The sequence below is a fragment of the Oncorhynchus masou genome, chromosome 29 (assembly GCF_036934945.1).
Source record: "Oncorhynchus masou masou isolate Uvic2021 chromosome 29, UVic_Omas_1.1, whole genome shotgun sequence".
Classification (NCBI taxonomy): Eukaryota; Metazoa; Chordata; class Actinopteri; order Salmoniformes; family Salmonidae; genus Oncorhynchus; species Oncorhynchus masou.
The window spans coordinates 81,968,387-81,981,335 of record NC_088240.1 but is presented as its reverse complement, the minus strand read 5'-3'; the positions used below and the strand labels follow the sequence as shown (position 1 = coordinate 81,981,335).

Genomic DNA, 12,949 nt, shown 5'->3' with positions numbered 1-12,949 from the left:
TCAGTCGTAACAATCCATAGAGTAAGTGATAGTAGGTTCATAATCTTTATTATTAAATCAGTCTTCCACTTCCTATCTTGTCAGCACTGGATTAGCACCCATAATCCTAGTCTTATGATCCCAACTCTCAGAAAACAACCAATGCAGAACACCGACTCACATGTAAGGTCGTGTTGAACTACAGTAAAACAAAAAAAAGATGTTCCAGCATTGTCCTACTGGAAGATACCCACCATTGCAACAAAGATATAGAAATATACATATCTTTAACAAATAGAATAAAAATATCTTAAGTGCTTTTACATAGTCACAGGTATCTGCTTTGATGTGCTCAAGGCCTGCTCTGGCTTAATCTAGAATAGTTGTTTTTTAAAGAAGCAGGATATAAAGTTATATTTGTTACTGTTAAATGTGTTAAAATATGCCATATTAACAATCTCTTCTTGTTCAACACATGCATGAGTAGTTCCATATGTCATGCATGTCTATTGGATGTGTAGTTTCACTACAGGACAAACCCCAACAGTAGGAACAAGGGCTGCATAAAGACTCCAACTCCCAGAGTTCCCAGCATAGATGCTCCTGGTGGAGAAAAAAATACATTATACCACTTGACCTTCTCTCTCTCTCCTGCCTATACATCTTCATTTCAGTTTCTTCCTCATAGTCTAATCAACTCTTCCTCTTACCTGACCACAGGAGCATTCCTTTATCTCTACCCATCTCTCACTCATGTTGTGTTCATAACCTCTCGTAAAGGTGTAATTACCAGCATAAGACTGGGAAATATCCACTCGTCAATAAGGCAGGTAGCCTATTGGTTAGAGCGTTGGGCCAGTAACCGAAAGGTTGCTGGATCAAATCCCCGAGCTGACAAGGTCGTTCTGCCCCTGAACAAGGCAGGTAAAACAGTGAACCCACTGTTCTCCGGTAGGCCGTCATTGTAAATGAGAATTTGTTCTTAACTGACTTAGCTAAATAAAAAATCTGTGAACTCAGTTGTTTACCATTAGCCAATCGGTATTCTCAACTAGTTCAAAGCACTAGAACGCTTTACAAGTAGTATTTTCTGAGTTTCCCACTTGTTATGAATGCAGAATTCATCTCTTCCCCTCCCAGTCCCCTCTCTCCTACTCACCTGAGAGTGGGGGCAGGTTTCTGAGTGGGTTTGTAGTCGGTTCTGCGCGGTCGTAGGCCACTCGGTCGTAGGCCACATCCAGAGCATTGCCAAGAGCGGCCCATTGTGCCACCCCCAGCACTGCCCACTGTGCATTAGTTGCCATGGCAGCATTGTCAGGACCCAGGGCCTTCAGTTGGCTGGTTGAAAGAGCCTGATCAGAATACAGAAGAGTATGGAGTGCTGGGTTCCAAAGTCACCTATTTTTCTTCCGTAAACCTAGTAATTAGAAAACCTCAGTGGAACACAGCAGAGATAGAGAAGAGCCCCCTAAGCAAACTGGTTCTGGGAGTTCTGTTCACAAACAAACCCCATAGAGCCCCAGGACAGCAACACAATTAGACCCAACCAAATCATGAGAAAACAAAAAAACTAGAATGCTATTTGGCCCTAAACAGAGAGTACACAGTGGCGGAATACCTGACCACCGTGAGGTAAATTAAGGAAATCCTTGACTATGTACAGGTACAGACTCAGTGAGCATAGCCTTGCTATTGAGAAAGGCCACCGTAGGCAGACCTGGCTCTCAAGAGAAGACAGGCTATGTGCTCACTGCCCATAAAATGAGGTGGAAACTGAGTTGCACTTCCTAACCTCCTGCCAAATATATGACCATACTAGAGACACACATTTCCCTCAGATTACACAGATCCACGAAGAATTCGAAAACAAACCCAATTTTGATAAACTCCCATATCTACTGGGTGAAATACCATCACAGCATCACAGCAGCAAGATGTGTGACCTGTTGTCACAAGAAAAGGGCAACCAGTGAAGAACAAACACCATTGTCAATACAACCCATATTTATTTATTTTCCCTTTTGTACTTTAACTATTGGCATATCATTACAACACTGTATATAGACATATGACATTTGAAATGTCTTTATTCTTTTGGAATTTTTGTAAGTGTAATGTTCACTGTTTATTTCACTATTGTTTATCTATTTCACCTGCTTTGTCAATGTAAACATGTTTCCCATGCCAATAAAACCCTTAATTTGAAATTGATAGAGGGAGGCAGGGAGAGAGTGTACTCACAGCGAGGCGGTCTGGGGGGATGAGGGGAACGCTGGTCGGACTGAGGAAGGAGAAGGCAGAGGGACTGAGAGAAAGAAACTCTGACAAACTCAAACCAGCTGGAGAAAAGTGAGATAAAGCAGAGAGAGAAAGAGAGAGGAGAAATGGCTTACATTTTAAAATGTATTTCACAAAATAAGTGAGAACAATAGTGTATGAGAGAGAGAAAGAGGGGAACAGAGGAATGTATCTGACCCATGATGTTGCCCAGAGAGTTGACCAGAGCCTCGGTCCATCCCTGTGTTTCTCCAAACACAGCCACCGCACGCTGCTTCAGAAGCTCTGTTACTGCCAGGGGGCACTGCACCTCGCCCACCGACTGTACTGCCTCCCTATAGTGATACAGTGCCTTGCGAAAGTATTCGGCCCCCTTGAACTTTGCGACCTTTTGCCACATTTCAGGCTTCAAACATAAAGATATAAAACTGTATTTTTTTGTGAAGAATCAACAACAAGTGGGACACAATCATGAAGTGGAACGACATTTATTGGATATTTCAAACTTTTTTAACAAATCAAAAACTGAAAAATTGGGCGTGCAAAATTATTCAGCCCCCTTAAGTTAATACTTTGTAGCGCCACCTTTTGCTGCGATTACAGCTGTAAGTCGCTTGGGGTATGTCTCTATCAGTTTTGCACATCGAGAGACTGAAATTTTTTCCCATTCCTCCTTGCAAAACAGCTCGAGCTCAGTGAGGTTGGATGGAGAGTATTTGTGAACAGCAGTTTTCAGTTCTTTCCACAGATTCTCGATTGGATTCAGGTCTGGACTTTGACTTGGCTATTCTAACACCTGGATATGTTTATTTTTTAACCATGCCATTGTAGATTTTGCTTTATGTTTTGGATCATTGTCTTGTTGGAAGACAAATCTCCGTCCCAGTCTCAGGCCTTTTGCAGACTCCATCAGGTTTTCTTCCAGAATGGTCCTGTATTTGGCTCCATCCATCTTCCCATCAATTTTAACCATCTTCCCTGTCCCTGCTGAAGAAAAGCAGGCCCAAACCATGATGCTGCCACCACCATGTTTGACAGTGGGGATGGTGTGGTCAGGGTGATGAGCTGTGTTGCTTTTACGCCAAACATAACGTTTTGCATTGTTGCCAAAAAGTTCAATTTTGGTTTCATCTGACCAGAGCACCTTCTTCCACATGTTTGGTGTGTCTCCCAGGTGGCTTGTGGCAAACTTTAAACAACACTTTTTATGGATATCTTTAAGAAATGGCTTTCTTCTTGCCACTCTTCCATAAAGGCCAGATTTGTGCAATATACGACTGATTGTTGTCCTATGGACAGAGTCTCCCACCTCAGCTGTAGATCTCTGCAGTTCATCCAGAGTGATCATGGGCCTCTTGGCTGCATCTCTGATCAGTCTTCTCCTTGTATGAGCTGAAAGTTTAGAGGGATGGCCAGGTCTTGGTAGATTTGCAGTGGTCTGATACTCCTTCCATTTCAATATTATCGCTTGCACAGTGCTCCTTGGGATGTTTAAAGCTTGGGAAATCTTTTTGTATCCAAATCCAGCTTTAAACTTCTTCACAACAGTATCTCGGACCTGCCTGGTGTGTTCCTTGTTCTTCATGATGCTCTCTGAGCTTTTAACGGACCTCTGAGACTATCACAGTGCAGGTGCATTTATACGGAGACTTGATTACACACAGGTGGATTGTATTTATCATCATTAGTCATTTAGGTCAACATTGGATCATTCAGAGATCCTCACTGAACTTCTGGAGAGAGTTTGCAGCACTGAAAGTAAAGGGGCTGAATAATTTTGCACGCCCAATTTTTCAGTTTTTGATTTGTTAAAAAAGTTTGAAATATCCAATAAATGTCGTTCCACTTCATGATTGTGTCCCACTTGTTGTTGATTCTTCACAAAAAAATACAGTTTTATATCTTTATGTTTGAAGCCTGAAATGTGGCAAAAGGACGCAAAGTTCAAGGGGGGCAAATACTTTCGCAAGGCACTGTATATAACACATTATAAAACAAGCTCACGCAAATGTAGTAGAGTTAAAATGGTTATTCCATCAAACTTCAAATGATTAGGATAGTACACAACACAGAACAGAACAACCAGGTCAGTGGCCAAAGCCCGCAAACAGGAATATTCCAAGTTCAGACAGAAGGGGGAGTCAGATCGCTATGATCGCCAGGAACTTTACTTTTGGTGTCTATTTTTTAATTGTTGCTCTGCTGGTGCTGCCTGTTGATGTTAGGTAGGCAGCTACAGTAGCTGAATGATGTTAACATCTTCGGGTTTTGTTTCATTAAATGTATTTTATTTCATCTGGGTGCTTGTGTCACCTACTAACACCCTGGTACTACCCGTTACTCCCGTTCTCCTCAGTCCGAGAAAACACAGAGAGAAAGCTATCTGTTGCACATTACTCCTTTGTGAAGTCCATAACGTAAAATAAATTAAACATTCCAATGTTAATGCTGTAGATATTGTTATAAGGGAGCGATTTCAGCGATTTCACGTTTTAACTTGTTTATGTTGCAGTGTTTTTGTACATGAGTTGTTGTATTTTGGTACTGTCAACACTGAAAGCATCTAGAAATGTATTGGAGATGTGAGACAGGATACGTGTTTTACCTTTCTTCATGCTCCTGTGTAGAACAACTTGTCAGATGGTGCATTGGAGACTGATGTGTTCCTGTCCTGTCTTTTCACAATACTATTGCAGGTATGGTTCTATTGTCTAAGAATGAAAATTATACATTCTTTGTATTAAGGACGGGTTATTATTTTATACATTATGGCTTTATGTATGAGTGTGATTGTGTGAGTTCGAGAAAACACAGAGAGAAAAAACAATAATTCAGATGGTGCATTGAAGACTGATGTGTTCCTGTCCTGTCTTTTCACAATACTATTGCAGATCAACATAAAAGCCTAAAAGACAGCCGTGGTGTCGCTCTTCATTTCTTGGAATCTGTTTTCAGGAGGCCAGGGCCTGCACGGTGGAGTTGAGGACCCCAGGGGCCAGGAGGGACATCTGAGAGGGAGCCAGCTCACACAGCAGCGACCCCAGACTCAACACCTCCTCACTGGAAGACTTTGACATGTTCCTCCCCTGGGGACACAGGGCTCTGTCACTCATTGCCATATGTTTGTCTGTGTGTGTGTGTTTGTGATTTACACTGAAGATTAGGGTTAGGGTTGGGGTTGAGGCTAGGGTTAAGGTTGAACTAGGTTGTGGACATGAAGCTAGGGTTAGGATTGAACTGGGATGTGGACATGAACCGAGGGTTAGGATTGAACTGGGATGTCGACATGAACCGAGGGTTAGGATTAGGATTGAAGTGGGATGTGGACATGAAGCTACACATGTAGGATCTTAATTTGAGCCAGTCTGCTACAGTAGGAAAATAATCATGCAGCAACAGGAAATGTGATTTATTTTTTGGATTATAATCAATGGAATCTTTTGTTGTTGGGGTTGATAAAAAACATTGTTATGGCAAATCAAGTCTGACATTTTAAAGTAGAAATGATACAATTTAGAAGTCCTTTTAAACCTTGAATAGACTACAAGTTTGCATTCCTACGGTCTCAGCAACAATAGAGTGACCAAATGAAGATCCTACATCTGTAGGGTTGTGTGTTTACCAGGCAGTTCAGAGCTCTGTTGGTCAGTGTGGGGCGAGAGCGAGAGGCAAAGAACTCAGGTTGGCCTCTTTCATCTTCTTCATGAGCACAGCACATACAGAGGCAGGTAGACTGGCTATCTTCTCAGCCCTGAGAGAGAGAAAGAGAGAAAGAGAGAGAGAAAGAGAGAGAGAGAGAGAATGTAAGTGTGCATCTGTGTTGGGGCCCCCCACCCCCAAAAGAGCAATTTTTCCACAGACACCTACTGATTGATTCTTAATTTATTATCCCACAATTGAAAAATATTTATTTAATGTATGGGAGGGAAGGAAGGAAGGAAGGAAGGAAGGGAAGAAGGAAGAGATACAGAAATGAGAGTGTTAATAGTACTGACTGAGACAAAGGCATATTGATAAGCGTAACACCTCTCTCACCTGCTTCCCCTGCAGTAGTTTATTGGCCAGTGTTTTGGCCTGGGTCAGACCCCAGTGACATCAGGGGGTCCTTGAGGGCGTCGGGGGAGAACTGGGAGAGATGGAAAGGGGAAAGCAGCGTAACACCGGGACCCAGCACACGCAGCAACTCAGGACTGGAATCATCCACAGATGATGACATCACAGTGTTGACGAGCTTCTTCTTCAGCTGGAAGGAGGAGGAGGGGAGAGGAAGAGGAGGGTTAAAAATAAACACCACAAATTATTCCCATAATTGTAAAATCCCAACTTTAGTGATTCCTGAGTTATAAAGAATATAAACAACAACAACTTTGGAAATAGTGAGAGAGAGAGAGAGAGAGAGAGAGAGAGAGAGAGCAAGACTGGGGGATACCTTGTTGCAGTCATCAAGTTGAGAGAGGAGGAGCCAGCTCAAGGAGGAGTTTAGGGTTGGGGCGTCGTCATAGAAACATGCCAGTGAGCCTAGTCTGGATAGGAAAGGGTCAGAGTTAGGTCAGAGTTAAGTAAAATACCCTACTGGCTATTCAGTACCGTGTTTAGTAAGTCATCCAACATCTGTTCTGAACTCTCCTCCCTTGTTTGTTTATCATATTTCTGTGACTAAGCACTCGCTCATGCTCAAGGTACCAACGTGTTTCCTCCGACACATTGGTGTGGATGGCGCTGTGTTAAGAAGCAGTGCAGCTTGGTTGGGTTGTGTATCGGAGGACGCATGACTTTCAACCTTCGTCTCTCCCGAGCCCGTACGGGAGTTGTAGCGATGAGACAAGATAGTAGCTACTAAACAATTGGATACCACGAAATTGGGGAGAAAAGGGGTAACAATTAAAAATTATTTTAAATAAATAAAAAAACACTGTATAACTTTACATAAAACAAGACCAAATATGGCATTTGTGTCTAAAATGGATACAATCCCCATTATGTAAATAATTGTTTGCAACACTCCTGGTGAATAACTAGAGTACTGTCAGTGTATTTGCATATTTTGAATATATCTAGCTATGTAAATGAAGATGAATGTTGAGGTACCCATTCACAGTCAGAGTCAGGGTATTTCATGGTGCTATTGGGCTGGAAATAGAAGCGGGAAGCAGATTCCATGTTTGTGTCTGTTTCCTCAGCAGGGAGGGAGGTGAGGAGAGAGTGGAATCATTCTAATTTCCCACCTTTCGCTAAACGTAATTCTAATATTGTTTCTATCTATTGTGCATCCCTTTGTTCTCAGTAAAAGACAACTTTTATTGTCTGAAAAATTGTCAGTTGGACAACGTGTCTCCATGTGAGCCAGGTCTCAGGGATACTGGGGTATATTCTTTAAGGCTTCCTCCTCTGAGGCTGTGAGCTCACAGCTGCCTAGCTACCGCCCTAGTTACCCACCTAGTTACCTGCCCCATGGAGTAAGTCCACTGGGGGTAAAGGAGAACATGCTGAGAAAAACATGTACTTTAATTGATGTTATGTCACGCTCTTTCTCCATCTCTCTATCTTTCTCTTGGTTATCATTTGCCTTTCTACAGTACTCTTTTCCTCCCCTCCCTCCACCCTCTCTATGTCTCTCTTTCAAAACCACTGCTTTCCTATCACAGCTTCTGTAAAAGACTTTCCTCTCTAAGTCATTTGCATGGCTTCCGAAGATTTGACTTCTCATTTGGGTTTGGCCTTGAGGTGTGTCATGCAATCTGCCTGTCTGAGCGTGGTGATTCTGGGGTTTATGGTCATAATTACCAATCACGGAATTATTTCACTAAATGAATATACATTGGTTACAAATATTGGTCTCCTTTAAATACGGTCCTGTCTATTCTGAATATCTTATTCATTTGAATTAGTTCATTAGTCAATTGTTAATACTCTGTCCTTGCACATTAGTGATGCATTTTTCACAGATTAACTATTCATAGATTGAAAATGTTTTTTAAAAGTATTATAAGTATTATTCTGTGAGACAGATCATTGTTTACTTCAAAATGTAAAAATCAACACACTGTCAATCATTAGATAATGATGCAATTAACAGAGCAACAACACACAACCAACACAGTTCTAACCATTATGGAGGCCACAACCAACACAGTTCTAACCATTATGGAGGCCACAACCAACACAGTTCTCACAACCAACACAGTTCTAACCACAACCAAACCAAAGATAAATGTACTTACTGAATTGTGTTTTCTTTTTGGATGTGGAGTAGAGTATGTAACAGCAGTATGTTTAGCAGGAGAAGAGTGTATGTGTCCTCTCTCCCTCCCTCCCTCCCGGGAGGTTAACTGTACAGGTGTCACACCAGGTGCATACGCTCTGTGTGTGTGTCTCATACAAGCCAGAGTATTGTGTGTGGGAATGATATGTTGGCCATGTTACAGTAATCAGGCCTTAGTTCACAGTCGTTTTATGTCAAAGATAATCATTATCATACTACAGTCGTGGCCAAAAGTTTTGAGAATGAGACAAATATTAATTTCCACAAAGTTTGCTGCTTCAGTGTCTAGAAATGTTTGTCAGATGTTACTATAGAATACTGAAGTATACTTACAAGCATTTCATAAGTGTCAAAGGCTTTTATTGACAATTACATGAAGTTGATGCAAAGAGTCAATACTTGCAGTGTTGACCCTTCTTTTTCAAGACCTCTGCAATCTGCCCTGGCTTGCTGTCAATTAACTTCTGGGCCACATCCTGACTGATGGCAGCCCATTCTTGCATAATCAATGCTTGGAGTTTGTCAGAATTTGTGGGGTTTTGTTTGTACACCCGCCTCTTGAGGATTGACCACAAGTTCTCAATGGGATTAAGGTCTGGGAAGTATCCTGGCCATGGACCCAAAATATTGATGTTTTGTTCCCAGAGCCACTTAGTTATCACTTTTGCCTTATGGCAAGGTGCTCCATCATGCTGGAAAAGGCATTGTTCGTCACCAAACTGTTCCTGGATGTTTGGGAGAAGTTGCTCTCGGAGGATGTGTTGGTACCATTCTTTATTCATGGCTGTGTTCTTAGGTAAAATTGTGAGTGAGCCCACTCCCTTGGCTGAGAAGCAATCCCACACATGAATGGTCTCAGGATGCTTTACTGTTGGCATGACACAGGACTGATGGTAGTGCTCACCTTGTCTTCTCCGGACAAGCTTTTTTCCGGATGCCCCAAACAATTGGAAAGGGGATTCATCAGAGAAAATGACTTTACCCCAGTCCTCAGCAGTCCAATCCCTGTACCTTTTTCAGAATATCAGAATATCTGATGTTTTTCCTGGAGAGAAGTGGCTTCTTTGCTGCCCTTCTTGACACCAGGCCATCCTCCAAAAGTCTTCACCTCACTGTGCGTGCAGATGCACTCACACCTGCCTGCTGCCATTCCTGAGCAAGCTCTGTACTGGTGGTGCCCCGATCCCGCAGCTGAATCAACTTTAGGAGACGGTCCTGGCGCTTGCTGGACTTTCTTGTGCGTCCTGAAGCCTTCTTCACAACAATTGAACCGCTCTCCTTGAAGTTCTTGATGATCTGGTAAATGGTGGATTTAGGTGCAATCTTACTGGGAGCAATATCCTTGCATGTGAAGCCATTTTTGTGCAAAGCAATGATGACGGCACATGTTTCCTTGCAGGTAACCATGGTTGACAGAGGAAGAACAATGATTCCAAGCACCACCCTCCTTTTGAAGCTTCCAGTATGTTATTCGAACTCAATCAGCATGACAGAGTGATCTCCAGCCTTGTCCTCGTCAACACTCACAGCTGTGTTAATGAGAGAATCACTGACATGATGTCAGCTGGTCCTTTTGTGGCAGTGCTGAAATGCAGTGGAATTTTTTTGGGGGAATTCAGTTCATTTGCATGGCAAAGAGGGACATTGCAATTATTTGCAATTCATCTGATCACTCTTCATAACATTCTGGAGGATATGCAAATTGCTATCATACAAACTGAGGCAGGAGACTGTGAAAATGAATATTTGTGTCATTCTCAAAACTTTTGGCCACGACTGTATATCAGAGAGAAATACACTCTCAGAGAAGAAATGTTTTATGTCTTGGAAAAAGGCTTAAAATCTCTTTTACATAATCTTTTCAAATGACTCAAACACAGGTGAACTTTCAAATACACGTTAACATGAAAACATCAAACCCTGAACCAGTGATTAGTTGCAACTTGTACCTACTCAAACATGAGAGACATGATATTTGTATATATATATATATTTTTAAATGTTTAAATGTCACCTTTATTTAACTAGGTAAGTCAGTCAAGAACAAATTCTTATTTACAATGACGGCATACCACGGCCAAACATGGACGATGCTGGGCCAATTGTGCACCGCCCTATGGGACTCCCAATAACAGCCAGGTGTGATGCAGCCTGACACCTCTTGCATTGGGATGCAATGCCTTAGACCACTGCACCACTCGGGAGCATATCTGTGAGTGGGCACACCCATCAAGGCCCTGTGGATCTTGTTATTGTACGTCCATTCCACACATTGACCTTTAACTAACCTTCATGGAAGTTTAAATCCTTGGGATTACCCTATGGCATCATATCAACTTTGTACATGGTAAAACAACAACCTTGTAGTGAGGTTTCGTCCTGTTTCATATCTTTGTGATTATCAAAGACGACATAGGGCAGAAGCTCTCTCCAATCATTGCTTCTCTACATTCAGTGAGGTAGTGGAATGTTTGCACAAATGACCATAAGAGTGAGATGCAGGTAAACAAATATTTGTATTTCTGAAGATGAAGAGATTGGGCAATGGATGGGAACGTCAGAATGACTAGGCCCTATATTCAATCAAGTAGCCTCACAGTAATATAAGTAATGCTACCATCTTTCCCTGTAACAGTGTGGCAGGCCAAAAGACACAGGATGACTGGAGTTTGGGAAACAGCCATGGCCATATTTGACTAAACATTACATAACAATATGAACACAATGGCATATTAATAACAAAGAGATCAAATGTTCCACACTGCATTAACTAACAATTTCCTTGTTAGAAATATGACACAGGCTGAAAATGTTGACTTTATAAACTGGTCCTGAAATTGACTTTTTAAAAAAAATATATATATACACCTTTATTTAACTAGGCAAGTCAGTTAAGAACAAATTCTTATTTTCAATGACGGCCTAGGAACAGTGGCTTAACTGCCTGTTCAGGGGCAGAACGACAGATTTTTACCTTGTCAGCTCTGGGACTTGAACTTGCAGCCTTCCGGTTACTAGTCCAATGCTCTTACCTTTAGTTGATGATCCATCCAGAATCATGTGCCAGAGGGTTGAATTCCCCCAGACAGAGCCTCAACCATTACTGTATACAAAAAGAAAAACTTATAGAGATTGGAAACTTACATAAAACATCTATCTATGAGGAACTCTTTAGGAGTGGTGGGTGAGTGGTGGGTGATGAACCTCAACCAATGGAAAGGTCAACAGACACAGCGGATCCAGATAGTGACACTGTTATGTACACAGCATGAGACCAATACGTTATAGAAACATCTACCATGGCCTACCATCAATAGGAGAAGGAGATTACTACCCTATAGGGCTGGGGTGAAATCTGAGCAGCTCAATATCAACACATAGTAGCCAAATTCAATAGGCTGTCAGTGTTCACAATGTATTTTCTTAAAACAGTGAGGGGAGTCTTTGATTTTAGGATGATTTTGTTTGTATATTACTGGGTATACTACTGAAATGTGAGTAATTGAATTTGACCTCTATTGAGTTTGCCAATGGCATTATTTGAGATGAACTGGGCACACAACAATGATAAAAGCCAACCCCTATCTCAAATATATACATTTGTTTACCTTTATTTAACTAGGCAAGTCAGTTAAGAACACATTCTCATTTACAATGACAGCGTACCCCAGACAAACCCTCCCCTAACCCGGCCAATTGTGCGCTGCCCTATGGGACTCCCGATCACGGCCGGTTGTGATACAGCCTGGGATCAAACCCGGGTCTGTAGTGACGCCTCTAGCACTGCGATGCACTGCCTTAGACCTCTGAGCCACTCAGGATCCCATAAATATAATCATCATGACTGGACATTAGGTGTACCAACAACTTTAACACAATAGTACTTCCCCTGCCTCACTGTTACATATGGCTAGACACACAGCAGACTATGGTACTGTAGGTTACCACACGGAGAGGCCAGTTGTAAGGTTCTGTTCCTAAACCTAGCAGCAGATACAGTGGCCTACCCTCCCCATTGAGCAGGCTGTCTGATAAACAACAAGCCAGCTCACTGCAATCCCCCAGGATGCATCTCTAATTAGCAGTAATGATGACACTCATTAGGAAAAGGAACAGTACCTGCAGCACATTTACCAGCTTGTTACTACTTTAAAGACTTATTTGGCATTGTCATGCATGATGAGTTGCTGGCTAAGTGGCCCTACGACTCCGACTGTTTGTTTGGATAAGAGTGACTTAAGAGTTGCGTGCTAATATTAGTCACACTCCTAAGTGGTGTCCGGACAATATAATATCCCTTCTCTTATGACGTAGGGTAAGTCAGAGATGACACCCCCAGAACCAGACTGTTCCAGCAATGTTTTATGGACCACATTCCCTCAAGCGTCTATTTCTCCAGTTCCTTGAGTGTCCCAAAATGCTAGGACAGGA

At 42.1% G+C, this 12,949-nt stretch overlaps 1 pseudogene; it reads right to left on the bottom strand.

The window, feature by feature from the left end:
* Positions 1 to 50: 50 nt before the first annotated feature.
* Positions 51 to 7,416, bottom strand: LOC135519779 (uncharacterized; annotated as a pseudogene).
* Positions 7,417 to 12,949: the final 5,533 nt, after the last annotated feature.